The sequence below is a fragment of the Pan paniscus genome, chromosome 4 (assembly GCF_029289425.2).
Source record: "Pan paniscus chromosome 4, NHGRI_mPanPan1-v2.0_pri, whole genome shotgun sequence".
Classification (NCBI taxonomy): domain Eukaryota; kingdom Metazoa; phylum Chordata; class Mammalia; order Primates; family Hominidae; genus Pan; species Pan paniscus.
Genome location: NC_073253.2, coordinates 112,642,685 through 112,656,355, shown reverse-complemented (window position 1 = coordinate 112,656,355; position 13,671 = coordinate 112,642,685).

The following is a 13,671-nucleotide window of genomic DNA, read 5'->3' as shown; positions in this document are numbered from 1 at the left end:
AAATACATAAATACAAACATCCAAGAAGCTCAAGGAACTCCAAGTAAGATGAACTCAGATAGATCCATACCAAGACACATTATAAGCACATTTTTCAAAACCAAAGACAAAAAGAATATATAGGAATCAGCAAGAGGGAAGTAACTCACTACATACAAGTGATCTTCAACTGGATTGTCTGCAAATTTTTCATCAGAGTCTTTGGAGACTAGAAGGTAGTGAACTAATATATTCAAAGTGCTAAAAGAAAAAAAAAATCTGTCAACTAAGAATCTTATATCCAACAAAAGTGTTCTTCAAAAGTGAGAGAGAAATTAAGATATTCCAAGATAAACAAAAGCTCAGAGTGTTTATTACCAGTAGACCTTCTCTGCAAGAAATACTCAAAGGATTCCTCCAAGGAAAAATTAAGGACACTAAATAGAAACATGAGGCAAAATAAAGAAATATTTTGTTACAGTTAAATACAAGAGCAATTATAGAAGCAAATTAGATAACCTAGAAAAAATGTGAAAATTCCTGGAAATACAAAGCCTGCTAAGACTAAGTCATAAAGAAAAATAATGTCTGGTCAGGTGCAGTGGCTCATACTTGTAATCCCAGCAATTTGGAAAGCCAAGGCAGGAGAATCCCTTCTGCTCAGGAGATTGAGACCATCCTCGGCAGCATAGTGATACCCTGTCTCTACAAAAAATTTAAAAAATTAGCCAGGCATGGGTGGCATATACCTATTGTTCCAGCTTTGTGGGAGGCTGAGGTGGGAGAATCACTTGAGCCTACATGTCAAGGCTGCTGTGAGCTGTGATTGGGCATTGCACTTCAGACTGGGTGACAAAGCAAGATCCTGTCTCAAAGAAAAAAAAATACAATAGACTCTAACTAACAAGGAGATTAAAACAGTAATCAAAAATCTCCTGACAAAAAGATAAAAAAGCAGGAATTAACCAATGAGGTAAAAGACTTGTACAATGAAAACTATAAAAGTTGTTGAAAGAAATTTATATACAATCTTCTAAAATTGATATAAAATCTTAAGAAACCTCAAATAGCCCAAGCAATTTCATAAAAGAATAAAGCTAGAGGACTCACACTTCCTGATTTGAAACTTACTATTATACAAAGCTCACTTAATTAAAGCAGTGTGCTACTGGCATAAAGACAAACATATAGACCAATGAAATACTACAGAAAGTTTATATATAAGCCTTCATATATACAATCCAATAATTTTTGACAAGGTACCAAGACCTTTCAAGGGGGAAAGGACAGTCTTTTCTAGAAACAGTAGTGGGTAAACTGTATATCCACATGCAAAAGTACAAAGTTGGACTATTACCTAACACCAAATACAAAAAAGTTAACTGAAAATGGATCAAAGAACTAAATGTAAAATCTAAAATTATAAAACTGTTAGCTTTAAACAAAAAATAAAATCTTCATGCCATTGGATTTGGCAGTTATTTCTTAGACATAACACCAAAGGCTCAGATGACAAAAGATAAAAATAGACAAATTGAACAACATAAAAATTATAAAAGTTTGCACATCAAAAGATACTACTTTCCCAGAGTAAAACAGCAACCTACAGAGTGGGAGAAAATATTTGCATATTACATATATGATAATGGAACAATATCTAAAATGTATACAGAACTCAACAACAACAACAACAACAAACCCAATTCAGATCCAGGCAAAGGACTTGAATACAAAACGAATGAATAAAGCATATAAAAAGATGGTAAATATCGCTAAGCATTAAAGAAATGCAAATGAAAACTATACTGCAATACCACCTCATGCCCATTAGAATGACTATCACTAAAAAAAAAAAAAAAAAGAAAAAACAGAAAATAACAAGTGCTGGTCAGGATGTGGAAAAATTGCAACCCTTGTACACTGTTGGTTATAATGTAAAATGGTACAATCGCTGTGGAAAACATTACAGCAGTTCCTCAAAAAATCAAAAATAGAATTATCACACCATCCAGCAATTCCATTTCTTGGTATATATCCCAAAATTGAAAGTGAGGTGCCGGACAGATACTTGCATATTTATGTTCATAGCAGCATTATTCACAATAGGTAAAATGTGAAAGTAACACAAGTGTACATATACAGATAAATAAATAACCAAAATGTGGCATATACATGCAATAAAATATTTTTCAGCCCTAATAAGGATGGAAATTCTGACCTATATTAAAACATGGATGAGCCTTGAGAACATTATGCTAAGTCACAAAAAGACAAATAATACATTATTTCAGTTATATAAGGTACCTGGAATAGTCCAAATAATTGGGATAGAAAGTAGAAAGTTACTTTTCAGGGCCTGGGTAGAGGTAGAAACAGAAAGTTATAATTTAATGCATATAAAGTTTGTTTTACAAGATTAAAGAGTTCTGGAGATGGATGGTGCTGATGGTTGTGCTGCATTATGAATGTGTTTAGTACCACTAAATTGTATACTTTATATGGTTAAGATGGTAAATTTTATATTATATGTGTATTATCACAATAAAAAACTGCAAAAACAAGTAAAAACCAAACAAAAAAACCCTTTCCTCAAGTAAATGGCAATTCTCATTAGTACCCTGTACATTTATTTGATCTGCCATTGAATCACAATGGCATTCTAAAATTTGTGCAATAGTTTCTTGTTAATAGGTCATTTTATTCCAAATTGTTTTTGCTTTGTGACTTATTGCTGCTGTAATATTTAATACAGTTTTATGATTCATATGTTTGCTATCACACTTTTCTCAATGAAATGTGATTTTATATCATATGAAATATTTTTCTTTCATGTACAGTATGTGATACCAACATTACTCTCCCTGGTTTTCTTATCTTCCTATTTATCTGATATCTCTTCATCACAAAATGAAGTTTTAACATAAATAAGTTCATTCTAAAATGCTTTCCTATGTTATTAGAGAATTCTTCTCATTCAAATTTATTGTCATATTGCTATAATGGGTATTTTTCTTATTTTATGATTTTAAAAAATATTTCATTTGATTTTTTCTTCCTAAATGTTTTGAAGAAAAACGTGGCTATTTTGAAATTTGTATGGTGAATAATTTATTTCTGTTCTTCAAAATTATTTGTTTTAGGTTCACTAAATTATTAAAGTCGTGATCAAAACGTTTGATAACATTTCTAGAGCAATGAGTTGATCTTTTGCCATAGACTTTTTTCACAGTAGAATGAAAAGCATGCATGGCCTTCCTCCTGTTTTAGCAAGTAGGTGAGATTGGTTGGTAACAGCAAACGTAAGCCAAGGGAGGTTAAAAGCTCTTTTAGAACCCAATTAATAACTATATATCAAAAACTACAAAGAGTTGCTATACACTTTGTGACTACAGGACAAAACTATTTCACTCATTTTGGGCCCAGAAAGGAGGTTTAAAAAATGACAAATATCTATACTTGTATTTAATACACGTTTTCCTCACTTGTCATCTAGCATGACTTTACATCCTAAGACAAAAAAATGTAATTAGAAACAATTTAATATTTGCTAATGAAACACATAGTCAAAACTGGTGCAACCAGTTATTTTCATTTAGCTTCAATCACCGTGATGTATTTGCCTCAAGGGGTAATTAAAAAAAAAATCCTTTGAGTGAGTTATCTGTAAAGTTATCATAAGTATTGTTTACAGAAAGCAGTGACTTTAATAGTCATTTAAGGCTTGACGATCAATGAAGTCCATAAAGCCAAAGATAAACAGGTTAATTAGAAAAGAAAAATGTTTTTTTCTTGACCATTTTAAGAATAGTCTTGAAATTATTTATCAGGTCATAATTGAGTTGATAATGTGCAAATTCATGTGGTTTTCTTATTCGTTAGAGTTGATGGGTTTGGAGTAGAAATGAGGAGTTGCTTGCAATAACAGAATCAGAATATATTGTGATTGGAAGACACACTAAGTTCTTTAGTCCAAATATCCACAAGGGGCTTACTCCATATGAGAATATCATGTACTTGACCAAAGGTCAAAAGATAATGGGCATTTTTAAAAAAATCTTTCTTATAAACATGCACTCCCCTGCTTGATCTCGATATTGAGAGTTCTTAATTTATTCTTAAAGGCTATGCTCATTAGATTTTTGAGTTTTAAAAGGACAACAATAAACTTGGAGGTTTGGATATCTGATTATCTGTTTATGTGATTTTAATTAGCCATGGACTCCAGCCTAAATATTTATTAGTTTTCTAACCTTTTGTTGGATTGCTACCATTAAACATCCTCTGACTGTTGTAATGATGTAAAGATAATATGGGCTGATTGAATGGTTTTCCAGGATGTTTATTTTAGGATGTGAAGGTTAATGTCCACTTGCTGTTCAAATAAAATTTCTCTCTATAATTAAAATCAGCATATGCCCCCACATAAATCAAGAGAGGTTTGTTTTAATAAAATTAAATTTGAATTTGAGAATTTTTTCCTCAATAACAATTAGCAACAAGCGAAATGAACATTTAAACGAAATACCTGAGCAAATCTAAATAATATGTAAGTGAAGCTATGAGCTAGATTGTTCACTGTTGCAAATATTTTGAAAATTTAAAGAAAAATAGACACTAAGAAATAAGTAATTTTCAATCTAATAGGTACTACTTTTTGGCTTAAGCGTCTAAGTTAGGAAAGTGGAACTTAAACCACACTAAATTATGTACTAATCAATGAACAGATTTGTTACATTTTTTTCCTTTTTATTCATTCATGCTGTGCCATAAATGCAGTATCATAGACACTGATTAAAAGCATTTTATAAAATGACTTCATGCATGGCATTTATGTGAATTCGAAATGAGAGAAAGTAGTTTCAAAGCGTGTTACTCATTTAACTCTATATTTCAGAACCTATTTTCACAGATGTGTGAAGAAATAGCACATGTGCTGGATTTAATTGTAGATAGCTTATTTGGAGAACCAGAAATGCACAATTGTCTTTCATGAGTTTCTAGAGAAATTCTAGAGAATTCAGGTGAAGCTCAGCCAGATTGCCTGCCTGTTCTCTTCGTAAATGGAGCTGTAAGTGGTATGCCTGCCATTAAGCGACCTTGCCTTAATCCTCCTGCTAGACCCCTAGAACATTTGACTTGCTGAATTTTAATAGTCACACAATCTGTTTGGATTGTAATTTGATAATGTTTTTTTGATTAGCTAAAATTGTGCATTTAAACATTCACATCATATTTTCTGAATAAAAATTAGCATGTAAATAAATAATTTAAGTTGCCATTTTCATAATTATTATGACTTATGAGCAAAATGTTGAGACCGTGCTACTTCATAAATGATAATTTTAAGACAGTGGAATAGGTGTTTATTTATGAATTTTAGAACAATGATCATGAATGAAAGATTCTCACCTCTAGGGGATTTTATGAATTAATGTGCATGAAAGCATTTCATCTACTATATGCTTTATTGCTATTACAATGATTTGAGGATTTGAAGCACTGTCTGTATTTTATAAAATGTATTTTCTGCATCATTTCTTTTAGGAATCAAAAAAGGCAACAAACCCATACTCTAACTAGAAATGAAGAGGGATAAACAAACCTATTTAAAATACCATTATATGTTATTTTTAAAATGTTGTCCTAGTTCCATGCTCCACTGAAACAGCTCTTACTAAAGTCAACAGTAATCTCATTTTTACTAAATATAACAGTCCTTATTTTACCTGAATTTGCAGCGCCATCTAACATTATTGACCAATTTTTATAATACTCTCTTTTCTTGGCTTTTATTAGGCAATACTCCCTGATTTTGCTTCTACATCCCTTCTCTATCACTCCTTTTAAATTGCAAGCACTTTGTTTACATAGAAAAACATTTTAAGTTTTAACTCTAAAGCCTCTTCTTCTGTTGTCATTCTTTCTTCTTCCACCGTCTCATTTATAAACACTAAATTACACCATATACAAAAAATTTACAAGTGTATATCCAAGTCCAGATTTCTACTTTGAGTTTCATACTTCTCTATCTAATTAGCATCTTGACATCTACTTGATGTCTCAAAGGTGACTCAAAGTCAACGTGTCCAAAAACACACTTACCTCTTCATTCAAAACTGGTTTTCTGCCAATGTTTCCTCTCAGTGAAAGGTATTGCCATCAATTCAGCCATTCTATCAGAAACCTGGGAGTCAAGCTTGATACCTCTCTCTAATTCACCTATACATTGAATCTATTACCATCTCCTGTCGCTTTTGTTTAATATAAATATGGATAGATGTAGATATAAATAAGTAGATATCTAAACTCTCTAGAGTTGGCAGAGATGCTTTCAGAATAGAAACTAAGCAACATTCTGGACCTAACTCTCTCAAGAACAATTGCATCAGCATACAGGATTCCGTAGAACTTAGCTTAAATGCCAGGCTACTGAATGGGCTGCTTAATACAGAAGTTCCTAACAACTCTAAAATTCTCAAATAGTTTACCAATTTTAGACCATAGACCTTTAATTTGTAAAGAAAAATATTTTTAGAAATTCAAAAACTTTCTTTTATCAAGTCATGATTGGCTAGATTGTGGTTGTTCAAACCACGTCAGAATCTCCATGATTTGAAATGGTATGGCTTATTTTAAATCTCTGCTTTGTGTCTATCTTGGATGGCTAAGAATTCTGTTATGCATTGTTCACAACAAAGCATTGTTCCTATCCTGGAGCCAAGCAGATATAGCAGCCATGACTGGGTATATTGTCAGAGACACAGATAACTCTAGATCAGTAATCAAAAGAATATTCTGTCTCAGCTGTCAAATATTACGGCTCAGAAGTCACACACATCATTCCTGTTCAGAACTCATTGGCCAGCCACATTCGGTCACATGTCCATCCCTCTCATAAGAGGGCCAGGGAGTGCCTAATAGGCAAAAAGATGAGAACATTTGATGAGCCATATTAATGACTTCCACATTACCCAAAAGAATTGTTATATTAAAACATGATTTACTAAGCAAAAGCTAAAGTGTTAAATTATTTGGATGGCTAATCCTATTGTTTCCCAAATCAGTTTTGGATCTGCAATATTGTATAAGGAAGTCAGTATTTTCCCACATTTTCAATAAAATTATTATTTTAATAATACTTCTATTTTCTTAGCTCTTCAAATAGTAAATGTTCATTGGGACACCCCATTCCTTAGTGAAACTTTATGAAAAGCAGAGATTATCCAAAAGTGACACATCTTTCTTGGCTTCTGATCTTTAACTATGTCCTTTAGAACAGAGAAAGTCTTACTTCTTTGGAAATAAGGTCCGTTGAAATGTCCTTAATTCTCACCAGTCTCTGATAGCATATTCTCACTTTGTGGTGATAGAAAGAAATGTGACAAACTTTGAAGGTCTATTGGAGTTCTCTAGTGCTAACTATGCTAACTACTTTGCTTTACATTCGCTCTTGGTTGTTTGTTGTTGTTGTTGTTGTTAATTTCAATTGCCCTTTTTAGTGAGTAGCTACAAGCAAAATAACTGTATTTCCTCAAAGAAATATGATTTTCTTAGAAATCCAACACATCTGAAAGAAGAAATGGTGCACAAAATTTCAAAAGTAGTTCTGCTCTCATGAAATTTCTCATCCCCTTCTCAGGCTAACAAGGAGCAACTAAGTCAAATATATCTTGCTTCTGGCAAAATCTTTATGTGATACTATGGATGCTGTCATCTGGAACTTGATTTCCAAACTGTCTCAGAAAAATATTTCCTTTCCATTCAACATCAAAGACCCTTCTTTCCAGCCATGGGAGTCTCCTGACAGGAAAATTTTTAATGCTGTCTTTAAATGGAACATCGAGTGACTGCAATTCTATTATTGGAGGGTAATATGCCTGATTGGCCAAGGCTACAGGAACTTTATTTAAATTCTTCAATAGGGTAAAAGAGGCACTCAGATCGCTTCTTTCACAGCTATGGCTAAGTCATATAATATGATTTGGCAAGTGTAGATGACATCCCATTAGAGTATCTCTAGGTGGCAAGTCCCGTAAGAAACTGTCATGAGCCCGTATATCAACCTGTTAAAGTGACTTATACGTTCGCATTCTTTTTAATGAAAAGAACAAATTAGAATTCAAAGCGTAAAATAATAGGTGCTCAACTTTGTGAACTCCATGATCACATTCAGCTTTATAAAAAGCACCCATCTAATTTTCAGGCCCTGCAAACTATCACTGAGGTTATCAGAAACTTTTATAAAATGAACATGGATATATTTTCTTTTTGTGTTGCATGTCCCCAAGATGTGTCATATATATAGCTCTTAAGTTTTGACTGATAACCCTAACAGAAAAGGTAAAATTTCATCCAGGGAGTATTCTAAAACACTGCATATTTTGCAGAACTAAATGGTGCCGAGGAGCAATGAATTAACAGTTGAGACATAAACATGCTGTCCATTAACAGTGATTGATCACTAACTGGTATATATAGAATATACGTATAGTATGTTTGTTCTTGCTCTCTTCTTTTGTTTCTTTTTTTTTAAATTGCAATTTAGCTGACAAAGGAATTTGGCTCAAAAGTAGTAACAGCAGGCAGAGGAAAACATGAAGAAAAGCTTCTCGGCTGAGTGCTGGTAACTACTAATCCATCAATTATTTGCTATTTGCTTTCTATAGAAAATTGTAATTGTTATTTTATTTTGTAGATTACCAAAAAGATTTCATCTCTTACTCTGATAAAATGTTAAAATGTAGAGGAGGGAAAAATAATATATTTGACATCCATTATCTCTAGTTGGGTTTACAAATATTACGACTCTGTATAGACTCTGTTTACTGACTCTGATTCTGCAGCAGCCTTGTTATAATTCACTGTTATTATCTGTCTAATCAGGGGATAAAGGCAGAGTGATTTGTGCCTTTAGGCAAACTTTTCCTTAGACTCATTATTTCTGTTTTCATTTGCAGCAATTTAGTATTCTGCCCTAGTTTCTGATTTCTTAAAGAATGACAATTTCAAGCCAAAACTAATCTTTCCTGGGTGTCCATCAGTACTGTTTAAACCTATTGCACCATATAAATAGCACTCAGGAGCCTTCCATAAGAAACTCTGCTACATGGCATATTCTATTCAGCTCCTTAAACCTTGATAGCTCTCACAGCTGCTGACACCACAACCAGCCATTGAATGAGCCTCTCAGGTGCTGTGTGTGGTATCAGAACAGATTATTATTGACACTGTTTTCTTATGAAAATATTACTAGTTATGTAATCTGAAAATATTCACAAAATTATATTGCAGAACTGGATATAATTTTAATAGGTCATCAAGTCTTCAGGGAGTATTGTACTATTGGGGGACCTTTTTGTGTTTCCTTGCATTTTAAAGATTCCTTAAAATCCAGCCATTAATGCTAAAGTTCTCTACAAATATATCTCTTGCATATATTAGCAGTGATGGAGATGGTAGAATTGAAAACACTGATTCAAAAAATAACTTGTAAATATTGTACAAGAAATATCCACAAGAAAACCAGAGGAAACCAAAGACCAAAATGATAAAAGAGATGAAAAATAGATATATCTACTAGAGAAAAAATACTAAGTATTTGAGGCTTACATATTGCCTCCCTCTAAACAATTAAGTGGTGATTTCAACCATGCCCATAAAAATGTTACCTAATTGTGAACAACTGTTTTTCATTTGCACTGGAAGGGATCTTTTAGTAAAAGCAGGTTTATTACCTGAGTTATCTCAATAATTGCCTGAACACTGTAATTTGTCTGTGGAACACAAGCCAAAAGGAAGAAATAAACCTAAAGTGATTGCCAGGCATTAAGGATATCACCCTTCCTATAAACAATGAGGCTTATGGCCTGCTGCTAACAAAGGAATGTAAGGACTAACAGACTTTATTAAGAGGATCCACTCCATTCTTTAGAGATGATTAAGCATAATATTATCCGAAAACAGGAAGGTGAGCAAGAAGGGCATTGTGTTTGCTTCTGACTTCATTCTTTCATTTATTCACTGAAATAATTCATGAAATGTGTTCTTCTCCTGCACTTCCTTGTTAGACAAGAAGGCCCTGATGAGACCCTAGTGAGATACAGAGAAAAGATACAGATCCTGTTTTCAAGGTGTTTCCAGGGATTTCACTGAGCTGAAATGCAAAAAGATGGAGGGATTCATTCAGAACAACTGAACATCTTGAGCAAAGGCCAAGCTGGGCACAGAATGCAACACAATCACAATCAAAGGATTAGCACAAGAAGAGCCAGTGAGTACCAAGGATTTTTGTTGGAACTCAACTCCATACTCCAATTTCAAGTAACAGCCTAGAAATAATTTAGGAGGTGAAAGAGTGAAGAGAGTAGCTTTATGAAAAATTCCTGCTCTCAAATAGAGTATCCTTTCATAAATGAAATGATATTTGAAGCCCGGTCATTTGAAATGATTTGTATTTTTTGTTGTTGTTTTTCAGAAGCCGCAATCCTCATAAATTTAAAGCTACACTATTTTGTCTGTGGAGAAAGTTCTAGGAAGCTTTCATTTGCAAGTTAGTATTTTTACCATATTAGTAGAAATCAAATAAAATTTCAACACATTATTTTTATTTTTAAAAATAAATGATAAGTTCTGGTTTTCAGGATATGTTATTGATGTGGGCAGGAGAGAGAGAAAGGTAATAGCAGTCTGGCTTATTTCGGTGAAAATTTTCTGCTGATATTTCATTGCCAACACTAAATTACAATACTATGATTCTTGAGTGTATATCTGAATGCCCTTTTCTATTCAACAAACATTTAGTGAGCATCTACAATGTGCCAGTATTTGTCTGGATGTTGAGGAAGGAACAAAACAGGAAAAAAATTCTGCTTTCATGAAGCTCACATTCTAAATGGGACAGGGTATATAAAATTCCAATCTGTAAGTAATGCACAATGCATACATATCTGATTTTGATTATCAGAGAGACTGAGTAACTTCTAGAGAACTGAAGCAGTTTCATGAATTCCTTAGTGTGAAGCAAGAAATCTCACTGCTGAACACATCCAGCCTGTCTTAGACTTTCTTGAATTCATTATGTTTACCCAATTTGGGGGGAAATGCTATGAGCTGTTGAATACCCCCATAACTCAGATATAGCAATATCACTCAACACTTACTATGCTGGCAAGTAAAGACAGCTTGTTGCCCCAATTTGAAAAAAAATGAAATGTTTAAAAAATTAGTGAAATGTTGAATATTGTACCAAAATAAGACAATAATAAGTTGAAAAATGAATAAAAAATTTTTATACAATTGAATTTAAGAGCTGAAAGGAATCTTGGAGAAAATGTAGTCCAAACTTCCCCTTTTTATATTAAAATTCAAATACATAAGCAAAAAAACAACAAAAATAACTAACCAAAGTCCACAAGGTTTTAGGTCAAGTGGACATTAATATAAGACTAAAAATTAGGGCTCATGATTGCTATAAATTAGTGATCCTCATAGTGTGATTCAGGATCCCATGGGATTCTGAGATCTATTCATGGAACCCACAAAGTCAAATCTATTCTCTTAATAGTAATGGAACTTACTATCTTTTTTACTTTATACTCTCATGGTGAACCATCAAGGTCTCCAAAGGCTATGTGATATATGATACTACACAGATGGAGTACAGACGCCGATATGAGTACTGGCTGTCTTCTAGTAAACAGGTGATATTTGCAAAGGTGTAAAAGGTAATGAATTTATTATTATTTTAATAAATGCATAAATATATATGTTGACAATTTATTTGCCTTAACTTCTACTTTTAATAGATATAACCCATATAAAAATAGCTCTTTGAGTCACTCATAACTTTTAGGGATACAAAGAAAATCTGAGACCTGAATCTAAGTAGCAATTAACTCATCTTGTTAACATCTCAATGCTGAATTTGTATAGTGTATAGACTTTTAACAGTTATTAAAAATCAAAAACAGTAGTGTTTACAATTTATTGGGCGGCCAATATATGCCAGTATACATATAGAATTTAGCAACAATTGTACAAGCCAAGTATTTTTTCTCCATTTGATAGAGGAGAAAGCTGAGAATAAGCAAGTTTACATTGTCAGTGGTCAAACACCTAGTGAGTGATGCAGCCCATTTTCGGACCTACTTCTCTGAAACTACCACTTGTCTTCTCAATAGTTCCAGGCTAGTTAGAACTCAGTTAAGCAGAGTCTAAGCCCCCCTATTCCCCTATCATCATTCTTCTCTGCCTCAGATTCATAAATTACACACACACACACACACACACACACACACACAACAAACAAAACCAACAACAACAACAAAACAATAAAAGAGGCTGGGCACGGTGGCTCATGCCTGTAATCCCAGCACTTTGGGAGGCTGAGGCCAGCAGATTAGGAGGCCACGAGTTTGAGACCAGTGTGGCCAACATGGTGAAAACCTGTCTCTACTAAAAATACAAAAATTAGCCAGGCGTGGTGGGCAGGTACCTGTAATCCCAGCTACTCAGAAGGCTGAGGCAAGAGAATTGCTTGAACTCAGGAGGCAGAGGTTGGAGCGAGCCGAGATCACGCCACTGCACTCCAGGCTGGGTGACAGAGCAAGGATCTATCTCAGAAAAAAAAAAAGAAAGAAAGAAAAAAAAGCAAATCTGTAGAGATATATAAAGTCATGGAATTCAAATTAGGAAGTTATAAGCCAAATATATATATATGTATATATATGTAGAGAGAGTACACAGAAGACTGCATGAGAATAAAATATGTAAGCGGATAAGCACAATGTGATCAAGCAGAAATGAAGACAGAAAAAATATGATGGACTCAAAAGGGAAATAAACTCTTAAACAAACAACCTCATATAAAGTGAGCAAAGGACATGAACAGATACTTCTTAAAAGAAAACATGCATATGGCCAACAAGCATATGAGAAAAAGCTCAAAATCACTTATCATTAGAGAATGAAAATCCAAATCAAAACCAGACACTATTTCTCACCAGTCAGAATGGCTATTATTAAAAAGTCAGAAAACAACAGATGCTGGCAAGGTTGCTGAGAAAAAGGAATGCTTATACACTCTTGGTGGGGGTGTAAATTAGTTCAAGAATTGTGGAAGACAATGCGGCAATTCCTTAAAGACCTAAAGAAAGAAATACAATGTGATCTATAATATTGTTGACCCAACAATCCCATTACTGGGTATATATCCAAAGGAATATAAATCGTTCTCTTATAAAGACACATGCATGTGTGTGTTCATTGCAGCACTATTCAGAAAGCAAAGACATGGAATCAACCTAAATGTCCATCAGTGGTAGCCTGAATAAAGGAAATGTAGTACATAAACACCATGGAATACTATGCAGAAAAAAAAAAAAGAATGTGATCATGTCCTATCCAGGAACATGGATGGAGGTGGAGGCCATCATCCACAGCAAACTAAGACAGCAACGAAAAAACAAATACCACATGTAAATCTCACTTACAAGTGAGAGTTAAATGATGAGAACACATGGACACATAGAAGGGAACAACACACACTGGGACCTATCAGGGTGGAGAGTGGAAGGAGGGAGAGCATCAGGAATAATAACTAGTGGGTACTAAGCTTAGTACCTGGGTGATGAAATAATCTGTACAACAAATTCCCATAACACAATTTTACCTATATAACAAACCTGCACATTA